The following is a 17,160-nucleotide window of genomic DNA, read 5'->3' on the forward strand; positions in this document are numbered from 1 at the left end:
AAGTTAGTTTACGCATCTATAAGTATGGTATGTCCTTTATCTTAAAAGATAGTTACAATAATAAGTCATCACATTTTAGTATATGCTATACGGCAGGCCTGAAAGGTTATATTTAACAATGTCAATATATTTATATATATATATATATATATATATATATATATATATATATATATATATATATATATATATATATATATATAACAAGACAGTTCTAACCTAACATAAAATCATTACAGTGATATATATACAATAACAGGGAATAGTCAATCTCCAAATAAATACTGCCTCATAGGTCCCTATACAACTATCATTTCTGTTATTTAAATGAGCCTTTACAAGTTACTTCCTTCCCTCTTGTTAAAATATCGAGGACTGTTTGACCAATTCATGATACTATAGTCCCCCCAAAGATTCCGGGTGAAATAAGTTCCACCCTTGATGACGTCATAGCCAATCACGTTGTCTTGCACGTTGCCAGGGGTCAACATGATTGGTTATGACGTCATCAAGGGGTGGGGCTTATTTCGCCTTAAATCTCTGCGGCGACTATATGTTGATTTCTATCGAAAGCTTCGAAAATAATTTTCCTGAAAGTTTGAAGTGTTGAAGTGAAGAACGTATTCTGGATTTCGCCAAAATCCTTAGGTGATTTACTACTGTCGCGTCTTCCACTTCAGAACGCCACATTTCAAATTTAAGTGACCATGTGTCATCCAAGCGTTAAAATAGATCCAAAATGGCCTTTGATGACCAACAAGTACAGTTAATGGCGGTAATATCATAAATGAATGTCTGACATCGATCATTATTCTGAGAGATAATTAACGTCATCCAAAAATGTTTATTCGCTTGTGTTCCAGGAAGATGGGTCTTAATTGGCACAGTCGCAAATTAGCTTTGAAATTAGTGGGTTTTTTTTTAACTGCATGACCCGGTCCTCTGACGCTGTCCTTATGAAATATGTAGTATATATGATTCTTAAGATTATTATTGATGAATGGTTGTGGTGGCCTATTAAAAACGTCCCTAGCATTCTGCTGGACTGGGTTCGAGTCAAGCTCAAGCTCGATAGTCTCTAGTAGTGTCTGCAACCTCACCATCCTTGTGATCTAAAGAAATGGAGTTTAGGGAGCATATAGGTCTACCAGCTGAGTCCTCGGCAGCCATTGCCTGGCCTTTCATGGTTCTAGCTTGGGTGGAGAGGGAGCTTGGGTGCTAAACATATTTATACATGGTCAGTCTCTAGTTCAATGTCACTGTTCCTTGCCTCTGTCATTCGTGGTTGCCTTTTAAAACATTAGATATAAAATTTGGGTCTTGTCAGTACTTGTAAAGGTGACCACAAAAGAATAGTAGCAGCCGATGGCAGTAAAATATTATTCTTTTGTAATTATAAAAATGGCTTAGGAACTTACGATTGACATAAAGGGCCAAGGGTAGAAGAGACTCTTTAGCTATGGTAATCAGCTCTTCTAGGAGAGGGACATTCCAAAATCAAACCATTGTTCTCTAGTCTTTTGTAGTGCCATAGCCTCTGCACCATGGTCTTCTACTATCTTGGGTTAGAGTTCTCTTGCTTGAGGGTACACTCGGCCACACTATTCTATCTTATTTATCTTTTTTTGTTAAAGTTTATATAGTTTATATAGGAAATGTTTATTTTAATGTTGTTACTCTTCTTAAGATATTTTATTTTTCGTTTTTTCCTTTCCCCACTGGGCTATTTTCCCTGTTGGAGTCCATGGGCTTATAGCATTCTGCTTTACCAACTAGGGTTGTAGCTTAGCAACTAATATCAATAATAATAAAGTGGCTCCCTAGCAGAATTAATCCAGGAAATATCCCAAACACGTCCCAAACACTTCCACTTACAGTCTAGCTTTTTCTGCGACTGTCACAAAGGCCTCATCTCTCTCCTTGCTTCATGTGAAGACAAGGTCTTGCTCTTGATACCATGCAGTTAATTAGCTACATAACTCAGGGGTATATTAGGTTCTCTCCCCAGGGCATTTTTAGGAAAGAAATGTGGATGGTATTTACCGCCTCGCTTCGTGACCACGAATATAATTAATAGGAGGTTCTTTCTTCTGTTCTCTTTGTTATTTTACCATTTGGTGTATTTGGTGTTGCTTTCTTTGTGTGTCGTAAAGCAATTTTATTAGCTTTGATTCTTTATATGTGTATATATATACAGTATATATATTTATATATATATATATATATATATATATATATATATATATATATATATATATATATATATATATATATATATATATATATATATATAAACATTTGAATATTTTCAATACAAAAACGGTAAATACCTGGCACCATTTATTCCAGGATTTTACAGTTATAAAAAAAAACGAATATATTGACGTAAAGGAATGATATTACGGTCACCAACCTGAATGGTAAAATTATGGTCGCTCGTATTTTACTAAAGTACGGATAAGAACTATATTTTAATGGAGAATTTCCAATTAGAATTACGGTTTTTTAACATATATATATATATATATATATATATATATATATATATATATATATATATATATATATATATATATATATATATATATATACCGTATTTCCAGACGCTACAAGTGGTAAGACGCACCCTCAAATTAGTAAGGCAGTTTTAGAAAAAAAAAAATGAGGATTTTAAAAACTTCTTAGCAGAAATCCGTGGTCAGTGACTTTAGCGTGATTATTGTCTGGCACAGTAACTTTCCTTATTTTGGGTGTATTATGAAATGTTCAAGTTAATATTTATTAGCTATATGCCGATTATCCCAATTCTATTACATATTCTTATAAGAAACAACTAAACCAGTCGTAGTTTCCTCCACAACTACACGTTTACTCATAGTGCTTGGTGTTTCAAGTGTTGTTTACAGTAAAGCAGCGTTGCCAAAGGTTCCTTATAAAATTTTGGTAAACATGTAAAATTCTAGTAATAGTTCCAAAATTACTCATATACCCTATAAATATTCACACAAAATATAGTTATTGATTATAGAAATCTATAAATTCTTTTAGGAGGAATACTTACGCTACTGTTTATGTGATTCTGGGTCTAGTTACTTTTCTGCTACCTTGGTAATACTGCACTTAACTAACAGAAGTTTTTTTCCAAGGACATATTCAGCAACTATCTGTTTGCATTATTTCGGAACTCAGGCAACAAAGTCATTATCAATATATTGCTTTATTGCAAAATATCAACAAAATATTAGAAAATAGAGTGTCATAGTGTCGTCTGCTACGAGACCACTAGTTGGCATGTTTAATTTACTACTGTACTTCATTAAATGAAGTGCAAAATAAAAATGAATGAATTTATATTATATGAATGATAATTGTAGGTTTATATTCTATCTCCCGTGAGTTTGAGTGCTTGTATGTCAATAATTTTAGTGTTTGAGGTGTGTCAAACTACCCTATACAACTTTTTCTTAGTGTTAAGACGCAGTGTGATTTTGGAGGGCATTTTTCGTGAAAAAAGGTGCGTCTTATGACACGGGAAATACGGTATATATATATATATATATATATATATATATATATATATATATATATATATATGTATATATATATATATATATATATATATATATATATATATATATATATATATATATATATATGTATATATATTATATGGAGGAATGTCATCACACTCTCATGCTCAAATAGAAATCAAATTCTAACTCATACTGAGACCGAACCTTGGCCCCTTCGAATAAAAGGCCAGTCGCTTCTGGTGGCATGGTTGGTAGCGACCTGGCCTTTCATTTGAAGACGCTAGGGTTCGATCCCCCAATGAGATAAAAATATATATGTGTGTGTGTTTGTTACTACGTGTGTGGAGAACCAATTAAACCCCCCTTCTAAAAAAAAAAAAAAACATTAAAGCCATAGATATCTCCCTGTGACTTTTTTCATTTTCTAAAGATTGAAAATCTTTTCTTCCCTGAATATCGTCTCTGGCAATTTTGTTTGTTATCGAATCATATCTGCTCATATTTGCTGAGCAAACAAAGACTGCTCAATAACCCACCCTGGAAAGATATTAGACAAACAGCCTTAAGAAATTGTGCATATATAGCTTTTTTTAAAAAAAAATGATCTAGTTTTTGTATGAAAATGATGGCTTCCTTTAGTCTGAGGCTTTTGTTATGCTGCCCAGATAATGTAAACAGCACATAATACTCACACATACACAGTAATCTGTCTATCTATCAATTGATCTATCTATCTACTATATATATATATATATATATATATATATATATATATATATATATATATATATATATTATTACTATCCAAGCTACAACCCTAATTGGAAAAGCAAGATGCTATAAGCCCAGGGGCTCCAATAGGGAAAAATAGCCCAGTGAGGAAAGGAATTAAGGAAATAAATAACTGAAGAGAACAAATTAACAATAAATCATTCTAAAAAAGGTAATGTCAAAAGAGATATATCATATATAAACTATTAACAACGTCAACAACAAATACGTCATATATAAACTATAAAAAGACTCATGTCCGCCTGGTCAACAAAAAAGCATTTGCTCCAACTTTGAACTTTTGAAGTTCTATTGATTCAACAACCCGATTAGGAAGATCATTCCACAACTTGGTAACAGCTGGAATAAAACTTCTAGAGTACTGCGTAGTATTGAGTCTTATGATGGAGAAGGCCTGGCTATTAGAATTAACTGCCTGCCTAGTATTACGAACAGGATAGAATTGTCCAGGGAGAGCTGAATGTAAAGGATGATCAGAGTTATGAAAAATCTTATGCAACATGCATAATGAACTAATTAATCGACGGTGCCAGAGATTAATATCTAGATCAGGAATAAGAAATTTAATAGACCGTAAGTTTCTGTCCAACAAATTAAGATGAGAATCAGCAGCTGAAGACCAGACAGGAGAACAATACTCAAAACAAGGTAGGATAAAAGAATTAAAACACTTCTTCAGAATAGATTGATCACCGAATATCTTAAAAGACTTTCTCAATAAGCCAATTTTTTGTGCAATTGAAGAAGACACAGACCTTATATGTTTCTCAAAAGTAAATTTGCTGTCAAGAATCACGCCTAAAATTTTGAAAGAGTCATACAAATTTAAAGAAACATTATCAATACTGAGATCTGGATGTTGAGGAGCCACCATCCTTGACCTACTTACAATCATACTTTGAGTTTTGTTAGGATTCAACTTCATACCCCATAATTTGCACCATGCACTAATTTTAGCTAAATCTCTATTAAGGGATTCACCAACCCCAGATCTACATTCAGGGGATGGAATTGATGCAAAGAGAGTAGCATCATCTGCATATGCAACAAGCTTATTTTCTAGGCCAAACCACATGTCATGTGTATATAGTATGAAAAGTAATGGGCCAAGAACACTACCCTGTGGAACACCGGATATCACATTCCTATACTCACTATGGTGCCCATCAACAAAAACTCTTTGAGATCTACTACTTAAAAAATCAATAATAATGCTAAGAAACGACCCACCCACTCCCAACTGTTTCAGTTTGAAAACAAGGGCCTCATGATTAACACGGTCAAAGGCAGCACTAAAATCAAGGCCAATCATACGAACTTCCCGACCACAATCAAGGGATTTCTGTACAGCATTGGAGATTGTAAGAAGGGCATCACATGCTCCAAGGCCTTTCCGAAAACCAAATTGCAAACTAGGGAATAGGTGATTACCTTCAGCAAACCTATTAAGACGTTTTGCCAGAAGACGTTCAAAAACTTTAGATAATATGGGAGTTTTGGAAATTGGGCGGTAATCAGTGGGACTTGAGCTACCACAAACACATTTACATAAAGGAGTAACATTACCAATTCTCCAACAAGTGCTAAAAGCTCCTCTTCTTGCTAACTTGCGTAAAATAACAGATAACTTTGGAGCTAAGAAATCTGCTGTCTTTATAAAAAACAAAGGAAAAATACCATTAGGGTCTACACCTCCATAAGCATCAAGGTCCATCAATAGATCTTTAATCTCACGAGATCGAAAAGCTAAACTAGTTAGTTTAGCCTCAGGAAAACAGGAATGAGGAAGTTCAAGTTTTTCATTACTCTGTTTACTGTCAAAAACATCAGCCAAAAGGGTTGCCTTTTCCTTTGGACAGTGAGTGACTGAGCCATCTGGTTTAAGTAAAGGAGGAACTGTTGCATCTACACCAAAGAGTGCAGATTTAAGGGTAGACCACCATTTATGTTCCTGAGTTGTACCAGAGAGGGTTTCTTTTATGATTAAATTGTACTCCTTTTCAGTTGAGGCATAAACTCTCTGAGCAAAAGCTCGAAGCTGAGTATAGTTGTTCCAGGTCAAATCTGATCTGTTACCCTTCCAAAGGTGATAGGCCTCCTGCTTCTCCAGATAAGCACGTCTACAATCATCATTGAACCACGGTTTGTCCTTCATTCGGTACCTTAGCACACGAGAAGGGATACGCCTATCAATTATGTTGACTAGATTCTCATTCAAAGGGACAACAGGATCTACACTATTATATAATTGTGACCAATTCAAGCACAAAAGATCATGCAAAATCCCATTCCAGTCTGCTTGGGATTTCATATAAATTTTACAAGAATATGATATATCAGGGACAGGCTGCTCAGTCTTCACTAATAATGAAATCAAGGCATGATCAGAAGTCCCGACTGGAGAACCAACCTTACTAGTTATAACGCCAGGGGAGTCAGTGTATACGAGGTCCAAGCAATTACCAGACCTGTGAGTAGCTTCATTTATGATTTGCTCACAGCCTGATTCCGAGGCAAAGTCTAAAGCTCTTAAGCCATGGCGATCGGTAGGAGAGATAGAACTTAACCACTCCCTATGGTGAGCATTAAAATCACCAACAAAGACAAACGAAGCCTTTCTATCATCTTCTTGTATCTTAGCCATAATGGTAAGAAGACAATCGAAGATAGAATCATCCATGTCTGGATTCCGGTAGATTGAACACAAATAAAAGTTGTTATGCCTGCCACAAACTTTTATTACCTGAATCTCATGACATCCACATTGATAGCAGGACTTATGAGAAGCAGGGTACTCGGTCCTAATATACACCACCATTCCCCTGGCCCTAGGAATGGAATCACGTTTCAGCATTATTGGCTTCTTAAAACCAGTTATAAGGAGCTCAGATGAGTGCCTCATATTAGAAACCAAAGTTTCTGAACACAAAAGAATATCATACTGTCTGGACGCAACTGTAAGGTCTCGGATATTTGCATGAAGACCACGAATATAGCAATACAGAAGACGACATTGACGAAATCTAGGACGTACTGGTCCCGGATTTCGCTCAATGTCTCCAGACAGCATAAGAATTAATAGAAATAAAAAAGAGACATCATACTTAAAAACTAGATTAACAAGAATTAAAACAAAAACAATATGTACAGAATAATAATAAAAGTGATTGATGATATCCATAGACTATAGTAAAAAGTCGGAAAAACTGGTCAACATGGAGGAGCCGATACACCATGCAAGGCTAAATACCCTCCAGGATAGCCACTTCAACTGAAGGGAGGACAGTAAGGATGGTTTTGAGAAGAAAAAATCAGAAAAAGGAAAAGACAACCTCTTGATAAACCACCAGGCATCCATGGCCCTTCTATTAAGCCTGCCCAACACACCATTTCAAAAAAACAAGAGGAAGGAAAAAAAATAAGATAGAATAGTGTGCCCGAGTGTACCCTCAAGCAAGAGAACTCTAACCCAAGACAGTGGAAGACCATGGTACAGAGGCTATGGCACTACCCAAGACTAGAGGACAATGGTTTAATTTTGGAGTGTCCTTCTCCTAGAAGAGCTGCTTACCACAGCTAAAGAGTCTCTTCTACCCTTACCAAGAGGAAAGTACACTGAACAAATTGCAGTGCAGTAATTAACCCCTTGGTGAAGAAGTGTTAAGTATCTCATTGTTGTCAGATGTATGAGGAAAGACGAGAATATGTAAAGAATAGGCCAGACTATTCCGTGTAAGTGTAGGCAAAGAAAAAATAAGCCGTGACTAGAGAGAGGGGTCCAATGCAATACTGTCTGGCCAGTCAAAGGATCCAATACCTCTCTAGTGGTAGTATCTCAACGGGCGGCTGGTGCCCTGGCCAACCTATATATATATATATATATATATATATATATATATATATATATATATATATATATATATATATATATATATATATATATATATATATATATATATATATATATATATATATATATATATATATATATATATATATATATATATATATATATATATATATATATATATATATATATATATACAGTATGTATATGTATACATATAGTGAATATAGATACAAAATGAATTAAGTGGATGTTTATTCACTATTATTTCAAGCTGAATTAGAAAATAATTCAGGAACAATTTTCTTATTCATTAAGAAAATACAGTAAAAAAAATACACACATACATACATACATACATACGCACAGACACACACACATATATATATATATATATATATATATATATATATATATATATATATATATATATATATATATAGTATGTATGTGTATACATATATATATATATATATATATATATATATATATATATATATATATATATATATATATATATATATATGAATCTGTATATATATACATACATATAAATGTGTGCATATATATACACTGATTATATATGGACACATATATATATATATATATATATATATATATATATATATATATATATATATATATATGTGTGTGTGTGTGTGTGTGTGTGTGTGTGTGTGTATGTATGTGTGTATTTTTTTTTACTTTAATTTCTTAACGAATAAGAAAATTGTTCCTGATTTATTTTCTAATTCAGCTTGAAATAATAGTGAATAAACATCCACTTAATTCATTTTGTATCTATATTCACTTTAATGGAGCCTTCACCATATTTCCTTATATTAATTTTCTTGAAACAATTTTCTTTACGTTTCTGATGGCAAAGCATTCTCATTATTTTACTATAACTCATATGTTGTATATATAAAATAACTTCACCAATAGAAATATTGAAAACACCAGAGCCTGATTGGTAACGTCTCTGACTGATGGTTGCTAGACGGGGTTTCGAGTCCCGCTCAGACTCGTTAGTGCCTTTAGCGTCTGCAACCTTACCATCCTTGTGAGCTAAGGTTTTGGCGGGTTTGGGGGAGCTTAAAGGTCTATCTGCTGAGTCATAAGCAGCCATTGCCTGGCCCTCCCTAGTCCTAGCATGGATGGAGAGGGGGCTTGGGCGCTGATCATATGATATATATGGTCAGTCTCTAGGGCATTGTCACTGTCCCTTGCCTCTGCCATTCATGAGCGACCTTTAAACCATTTAAACAGTAGGAGAAGTAAAGAAAGTATTAAAAGGCATGAAAAGAGGCAGAACAGCAGGAGAAGATGACTTAACAATTGATTATGAAATATTATTAACCTTATTATGTATTGATTTTTATTTATATAGATTCAAAAGTTCAAACTTGCGGCAAATGTCTTTATGTTGAACAGGCTGACATAAGTCTTTTTATAGTTTCTATAAAAGAATATGTTTTGATGTTGTTACTGTTTTAAAAATTTTAGTAATTGTTGAATATTTCTCATATTGTTTATTCATTTCATTATTTCCTTTCCTCACTGGGCTATTTTTCCCTGTTGGAGCCCTTGGGCTTTTATCACCTTGCTTTTCCACGTAGGGTTGTAGCTTGGCTGATAATAATAATAATAATAATAATAATCAGCCTTATATTATTTACAATTTTATTTTAATTTCAGAATTTAAAAAACTTTAAGTATATCCATAATTCATCATCAGTCAAAGTGGAATTTATTACAAAAGTAATACAATGCACGTTTCCAACTTGCAAAAATATTGCATTATAAATATCTTTCTTAAATCTAGTCGATTAAGCCCTAATATTGAGCCCTTTTTATCACCTGAAGTTTTAATGCACGAAGTTTTAGAGTTGCGGCTATTAATTGAGGTATATTAAAAATGACGGGGCATAGCGGTAAACTGATATCTTAAGGCAACGAGTTTTTTCTTTAAACTTTATTCCACTTATATAAAAAGATCTTGAAGTCAGGAGAAGCGTCTTGGGATTGGTTCATAATCAATCATTACGTCCGCTAACGGAGCTGGAAGGAGGTTATGTTTTGCCCCCAGTTTATGTGTTTGTTTTTATAAGTTTCCTGGCTACAATTTTAATAGTATAGTAATGAAACTTACAAGGTTTAACTATTATGTAAAAAGCTGGAAATGATAAACTTTTGGAAGGTCAAAGTCAAAGGTCAAGGTCACGGTCAAGCAAAGTGTTCAATACACGTAATCATCCATAAGTTCGGACATCGTTGTCACAGAAACTTCAAACTTGATTCATATTAGTGTATGAAAATCCACGCTAATTAATACATGTTCAGGTAAAATTTGAAGGTCAAGGTTGAGCAAAAGGTTGAGAAATGAGATACCGCAGCGGAGGTCTGCGTTCTACTGAGTTACCCTCTAGTTTTTAATCTGGTAACACGTCCCCAAGTAGGGCGTTGTTCATGACAGATTTGAGTATGTTATTTTTATAGCATCGTATTACAATGCACAATGGACATTTCTCGCTTTATCAGGTGGACTTCAACACATGCAATATATATAAATCAAATGTCTAATGCCTAAATAAAACTATCACTCAACTTGTAAAGCTATTTTGGGTCAATCTGTGTACAGTAATATCCCCAAGTCTTTGTGTGTTTTAATTTTCCTTTGATATTACAGTCCTTCGACCTTAATTTCTTCGTTTCCCTTTGATATTACAGTCTTTCGACATTTATGTTTTCATTTCCCTTTGATATTACAGTCCTTCGATCTTCTTCTATTCGTTTCCCTTTGATATTAGTCTTTCGACCTTTATGTTTTCATTTCCCTTTGATAATACAGTCCTTCGATCTTCATCTTTTCGTTTCCCTTTGATATTACAGTCTTTCGACATTTATGTATTCATTTCCCTTTGATATTACAGTCCTTCGACCTTCATCTTTTCGTTTCCCTTTGATATTACAGTCCTTTGACCTTCATCTTTTCATTTCCCTTTGATATTACAGTCCTTCGACCTTCATCTTTTTGTTTCCCTTTGATATTACAGTCCTTCGACCTTCATCTTTTCGTTTCCTTTTGATATTACAGTCCTTCGACCTTCATCTTTTCATTTCCCTTTGATATTACAGTCCTTCGACCTTCATCTTTTCGTTTCCCTTTGATATTACAGTCCTTCGACCTTCATATTTTCGTTTCCCTTTGATATTACAGTCCTTCGACCTTCATCTTTTCATTTCCCTTTGATATTACAGTCCTTCGACCTTCATCTTTTCATTTCCATTTGATATTACAGTTTTTCGACCTTTATGTTTTCATTTCCTTTTGATATTACAGTCCTTTGCCCTTTATGTTTTCATTTCCCTTTGATATTACATTCGACCTTCATCTTTTCGTTTCCATTCGATATTACAGTTTTTCGACCTTTATGTTTTCATTTCCTTTTGATATTACAGCCCTTCGATCCTCATCTTTTCGTTTCCCTTTGATATTACAGTCCTTCGCCCTTTATTTTTTCATTTCCCTTTGATATTACATTCCTTCGACCTACATCTTTTCGTTTCCCTTTGATATTACAGTCCTTCGACCTTCATCTTTTCGTTTCCCTTTGATATTTCAGTCCTTCGACCTTCATCTTTTCGTTTCCATTTGATATTACAGTCCTTCGACCTTTATGTTTTCATTTCCTTTTGATATTACAGTCCTTCGACCTTCATCTTTTCGTTTCCATTCGATATTACAGTTTTTCGACCTTTATGTTTTCATTTCCTTTTGATATTACAGTCCTTTGCCCTTTATGTTTTCATTTCCCTTTGATATTACAGTCCTTCGACCTTCATCTTTTCGTTTCCCTTTGATATTACAGTCCTTCGACCTTCATCTTTTCGTTTCCATTTGATATTACAGTTTTTCGACCTTTATGTTTTCATTTCCTTTTGATATTACAGTCCTTTGCCCTTTATGTTTTCATTTCCCTTTGATATTACAGTCCTTCGACCTTCATCTTTTCGTTTCCATTCGATATTACAGTTTTTCGACCTTTATGTTTTCATTTCCTTTTGATATTACAGCCCTTCGATCCTCATCGTTTCATTTCCCTGTGATATTACAGTCGGTCGACCTTTGTGTTTTCATTTCCCTGTGATGCTACAGTCTGTCGACCTTTGTGTTTTCTTTTCGCTTTGATATTACAGTCTGTCGACCTTTGTGTTTTCTTTTCGCTTTGATATTACAGTCTGTCGACCTTTGTTTTCATTTCCCTTTCATATTACAGCCTGTCGACCTTAATGTTTTTTTGTCCCCTTTGATGTTACAGTATGTCGACCTTTATGTTTTCATTTCACTTTGACACTAAAGTCGATCTTTAACTTATTTTTATATTACAGTTCTCCATTCTATAAGCCTTCTATATATTCTTTTTATATCCATCAATAACTTATTTTTAAGTTAGAGATTAATAGATTTCAAGAAGTATTTATTTTCCCTGTAATCCTTTCCATTATCCCAAGGCGATACCCAATTCCATACTTGAAGGTTGAAAGATGATATCTATCTTCCAATCATTTTATAAAAAGAATTTTAAACTTTACTTGGTCGTTAAGCAAAACATAATTTCAACCAATTTACGGCAAAACGTTACAGTTGCAAATAATTGATGAATAGTTCGTTAAATATCTGAATTATCATGGAATTAATATTAACATAATATAGAATGATATCTGAAATGCAGTACTAGTTTACATATATGTAAACATCACTTTTTATCCTGAAATTATTTCACTTTTTCAGTATCATTATGCCCGAAAGGGGTACGAATGGTTCCAGTAATGGGGAACAAATAGACGATATTGAGCAGCCATTACTCATCATCATGCTAATTTGGAGCGTGGAAGAGAAGGTCGGCCCTGGAAATTCGAAATTACTAAGATAAAAGATAATAAAAGTTTGTAGTCATAGGTCACAAAATAACGATTACGCTTATATACAGTATATATATGTATATGAATATACATATGTATATGTATATATATGTATATATACACACACACACACACACACACACACATATATATATATATATATATATATATGTTTGTATGGAAATATCACGAAAGCTAACACGTGATATAAAATGTATTACAGCCTCGCAGGGAAAAATGAAAAGACTTGGTTAGAGTTAGTTTTTTCTGGAATCATAAAGAATCTAACAGTTGTGGGATCCCCTTCTCCTGTATAAATACGGTATCTTTGTATATGTAGTCTCATTGTTGAGGGTGTTGGACGAAAGTGCCAACTCCAATCAAGTCTTTTAATTTTTCCTTCCGAGTATATATATATATATATATATATATATATATATATATATATATATATATATATATATATATATATATATATAGTGTGTGTGTATGTGGACACGCACGCGTGTGTATCGCTAAATTCGAGACTCGCAGTTAGACCTCATTATATTACCATCTCTTTAGCTCTCTGGATACACAACTAAGCCTAAAAATGGCAGGGCTAATCTTCCTCCCCAAATTTTAAGCAGTAACATACTAGAACGCACACAAAAAAAAAAAAATTACCTGACAATATCTTTCCTTTATTCACAAATGATTGAAGCAGATTACCTAAAGATTTGAAGGGTAAAATTCCTTGCTAAGGGCATCTGAGATCCTAAATCTCCCGTGATGGTCCCTCGGTTTCTGAATTCTCTCTTGGCCAGGGTCTCGATAAATGCTAACGCTGTCCTTTGGGAGATTATCGTTAGTTTTTACTGGTAATAACCTTGATTACAATGAGAGAGAGAGAGAGAGAGAGAGAGAGAGAGAGAGAGAGAGTGTTTCTTATTTAGCAATGGAAAAACACGTCATAGGATGACAAGTGTTCTTTTTCGTGTGGGTGTTAGCCCAGTGAAGAAAGGAAACAAGGAAATAAATAAAATACTAGAAAAGAATAAACAATCAAAATAAAATATTTCAAGAACAGTAGCAACATTAAATTAGGTCACTCACACATAAAATATAAAAACTTGTAGAAAAAAAAGAGGAAGAAAAATAAGATCAAACAGAGTGCCGGGATGTAAACCCCCCCCCCCCCACCCCCACCCAAGTAAAACAAGGAAACATAGCTTAACCCCTTAATGTCTAAGGTACTTAGCATTGATCATTTAATGAGTCATTTGAATTTAACATCTCTCTCTCTCTCTCTCTCTCTCTCTCTCTCTCTCTCTCTCTCTCTCTCTCTCTCTCTCTACGGAGGAGGAGATATTTAACTGCTTTTTTCTCTGGAGAGAGGAATAGATGGTGATGATAGGTAACTCTCTCTCTCTCTCTCTCTCTCTCTCTCTCTCTCTCTCTACGGCGGGGATATTTAAAATTTTCAAATTGATGAAACTGGTTTTTCTCTTGAGAGAGGAATAGATGGAAATAAAAGCTAACTCTCTCTCTCTCTCTCTCTCTCTCTCTCTCTCTCTCTCTCTCTCTCTCTCTCTCTCTCTCTACACGGACGGAGGATATATTTAACTGCTTTTTCTCTGGAGAGAGGAATAGATGGTGATGGTAGGTAACTCTCTCTCTCTCTCTCTCTCTCCTCTCTCTCTCTCTCTCTCTCTCTCTCTCTCTCTCATTGTACTGTGAAGTTCTTAATTTCTATTGTTGATCAATCGTTATTTTATTATATTTAAGAAGAACTGCAAGATCTAATAAACAAGCTAGAAACTTTATGTTATTTTTGCAAAAAATATGAAAAAAAAATTGACGGTATCAATGAGAAGGCTAAAAAAGGAATGTACGAGATCTTAAGTTAGAAGCGCTAATTAAAACTTTAAAATATATTTCCTTCTTTAAAATTATGTGAAAATGTTGAATGGATTAGTAAAACAGATAAAGAATTCGTTATATATAATACCATTAAGAAAACTCGAAATTTTGAGTTTTTTTTTTCTTGAAAATGAGAGACGATAAGATGAATACTTAAAATTCCGATTTTTTTTTCTTGAAAATGAGTGACGATAAGATGAATACTTAAAATTCCGATTTTTTTTTCTTGAAAATGAGAGACGATAAGATAAATACTTAGAATTCCGATTTTTTTTCTTGAAAATGAATGACGGTGAGATGAATACTTGAAATTCTGATTTTTTTTTCTTGAAAATGAGAGACGATAAGATGAATACTTAAAATTCCGATTTTTTTTTCTTGAAAATGAGAGACGATAAGATGAATACTTAAAATTCCGATTTTTTTTTCTTGAAAATGAGAGACGATAAGATGAATACTTAAAATTCCGATTTTTTTTCTTGAAAATGAGAGACGATAAGATGAATACTTAAAATTCTGATTTTTTTTCTTGAAAATGAGAGACGATAAGATGAATACTTAAAATTCCGATTTTTTTTTCTTGAAAATGAGAGACGATAAGATGAATACTTAAAATTCCGATTTTTTTTCCTTGAAAATGAGTGACGATAAGATGAATACTTAAAATTCCGATTTTTTTTTTCTTGAAAATGAGAGACGATAAGATGAATACTTAAAATTCCGATTTTTTTTTCTTGAAAATGAGAGACGATAAGATGAATACTTAAAATTCCAATTTTTTTCTTGAAAATGAGAGACGATAAGATGAATACTTAAAATTCCGATTTTTTTTCTTGAAAATGAGAGACGATAAGATAAATACTTAAAATTCCGATTTTTTTTCTTGAAAATGAGAGACGATAAGATGAATACTTAAAATTCCGATTTTTTTTCCTTGAAAATGAGTGACGATAAGATGAATACTTAAAATTCTGATTTTTTTTTCTTGAAAATGAGAGACGATAAGATGAATACTTAAAATTCTGATTTTATTTTCTTGAAAATGAGAGACGATAAGATGAATACTTAAAATTCCGATTTTTTTTTCTTGAAAATGAGAGACGATAAGATGAATACTTAAAATTCCGATTTTTTTTTTCTTGAAAATGAGAGATGGTAAGATGAATACTTAAAATTCTGATTTTTTTTCTTGAAAATGAGAGACGATAAGATGAATACTTAAAATTCCGATTTTTTTTTTCTTGAAAATGAGAGACGATAAGATGAATACTTAAAATTCCGATTTTTTTTTTCTTGAAAATGAGAGATGATAAGATGAATACTTAAAATTCCGATTTTTTTTTCTTGAAAATGAGAGACGATAAGATGAATACTTAAAATTCCGATTTTTTTTTTCTTGAAAATGAGAGATGATAAGATGAATACTTAAAATTCCGATTTTTTTTTCTTGAAAATGAGTGACGATAAGATGAATACTTAAAATTCCGATTTTTTTTTTCTTGAAAATGAGAGACGATAAGATGAATACTTAAAATTCCGATTTTTTTCTTGAAAATGAGAGACGATAAGATGAATACTTAAAATTCTGATTTTTTTTCTTGAAAATGAAAGACGATAAGATGAATACTTAAAATTCCGATTTTTTTTCTTGAAAATGAGAGACGATAAGATGAATACTTAAAATTCCGATTTTTTTTTCTTGAAAATGAGAGACGATAAGATGAATACTTAAAATTCCGATTTTTTTTTCTTGAAAATGAGAGACGTAAGATGAATACTTAAAATTCTGATTTTTTTTCTTGAAAATGAGAGACGATAAGATGAATACTTAAAATTCCGATTTTTTTTTCTTGAAAATGAGAGACGATAAGATGAATACTTAAAATTCCGATTTTTTTTTTCTTGAAAATGAGAGACGATAAGATGAATACTTAAAATTCCGATTTTTTTTTCTTGAAAATGAGTGACGATAAGATGAATACTTAAAATTCCGATTTTTTTTTCTTGAAAATGAGAGACGATAAGATGAATACTTAAAATTCCGATTTTTTTTTTCTTGAAAATGAGAGACGATAAGATGAATACTTAAAATTCCGATTTTTTTTTTCTTGAAAATGAGTGACGATAAGATGAATACTTAAAATTCTTTTTTTTTCTTGT

The sequence above is a fragment of the Palaemon carinicauda genome, chromosome 41, assembly GCF_036898095.1.
Source record: "Palaemon carinicauda isolate YSFRI2023 chromosome 41, ASM3689809v2, whole genome shotgun sequence".
Classification (NCBI taxonomy): Eukaryota; Metazoa; Arthropoda; class Malacostraca; order Decapoda; family Palaemonidae; genus Palaemon; species Palaemon carinicauda.